Source organism: Apteryx rowi, unplaced genomic scaffold (genome assembly GCF_003343035.1).
Source record: "Apteryx rowi isolate R43461 unplaced genomic scaffold, aptRow1 scaffold_184, whole genome shotgun sequence".
In the NCBI taxonomy this organism is placed as follows: domain Eukaryota; kingdom Metazoa; phylum Chordata; class Aves; order Apterygiformes; family Apterygidae; genus Apteryx; species Apteryx rowi.
This window is the reverse complement of record NW_020448130.1, coordinates 1,211,299-1,212,670: the sequence shown is the minus strand read 5'-3', so window position 1 is coordinate 1,212,670 and position 1,372 is coordinate 1,211,299. Positions and strand designations below refer to the sequence as shown.

At 44.7% G+C, this 1,372-nt stretch overlaps 1 non-coding gene across 1 annotated transcript; it reads left to right on the top strand.

Moving 5' to 3' along the window:
- The first annotated feature begins 723 nt into the window (after positions 1-723).
- On the top strand, positions 724-805 carry TRNAL-AAG. Its single transcript has one exon. It is a non-coding gene; the product is annotated as a tRNA-Leu (tRNA).
- Positions 806-1,372: the final 567 nt, after the last annotated feature.

Sequence of the window (1,372 nt, the reverse complement as noted above, 5' to 3'; positions counted from 1 at the left end):
AAAGAAGATATGAATGATTTGCTGTGCAGGCCTAGAAGTACAACACTGAAAGTGCTGATTTTTAGGAATGTTCTTCTCTTCTGTAAAGCAGCTATTGAAGTAATTATAGAACATTCTCTATTATATCACTTGTTAACACTATTAACGATTGCTATTTTTCCCTCGGTGGTGTGCATTCCTATTTGATTGCTCTAGAAGTGCAAAATGTATTTGTTTAGTCAGGACGACTCCTGCTAGTTGTTCGATAGTACTTGCTATGCTGGAGAGATTTTATATTTGTGTTATTGCTGTGAATGCAATGCACTTCTGATTGTTTTTAATGGTGTTTGGAGGGCTGTGAAGAGAAATAAAATAGCACAAAATTATTTTTATATGCTGCCTTCAAAATGGCATAATTACTGCAAATATTTCCTAAGATACCAACTGAGACAATCAGAGGACTTAATTTTAGATGAAGCAATATATGTCTAAAGACTAAAAGTCAAATGGTGCTTCTATAAAGTGATGGAGGAAATGCTGGAATAGGGTTCACTGATAAGCACCAGTTTATCTACCTAATCGCTCCCAGCTGGACTTTACATATTTTGAGACAACTCTCAATTTTTAGGTCAGCTATATTTTACATTGCCATAATTCTGTAACTCTACAACCATACAGATATCGATGTGTACAAATTGATTTGTTTTAATTCTTCCCACAAAATGCATCTGCTGCCTTGGCCAAGGTAGTGTGGCCGAGCGGTCTAAGGCGCTGGATTAAGGCTCCAGTCTCTTTGGAGGCGTGGGTTCGAATCCCACCGCTGCCAGGTTCATTTTGCAAGGGAAGCTACTGGGACAACAGACCCTGTGCCTTGTGAGACCACCCGGAAGAAGCGGTGAGTGATTGTTGTGGGGGACTCCCTGCTGCAGGGGACAGAGGCACCCTGTCTGCCAACCTGACCTCTTGTCTAGAGAGGTTTGTTGCCTGCCAGGGGCTCAAATAGGAGATGCCATGGAAAGACTGCTAAGGCTTGTCCGCGCTTCGGACTACTACCCACTGCTGCTCTTCCATGTGGGCACTAATGATACTAAGGGCAAATCGGATCAAGCAGGATTTCAGAGCTCTGGGGAGCCCAGGTCATCTTCTCCTCAGTCCTGCCAGTGAGGGGGATGGATGAGAGGAGGAGGAGATGGACTTTCCAAGTTAACAACTGGCTGCGCCACTGGTGTTGGCAACAGGGTTTTGGTTTCTATGACCATGGGACCCTGTTTGAAGATCGACAACTGATGGCAAGAGATGGGACCCACCTCACTAAGCAGGGCACGCGGGTCTGCCAACAGGTTGGCCAACCTGGTAAGGAGGGCTTTAAACTAGGAAAGATGGGGGAAGGGGA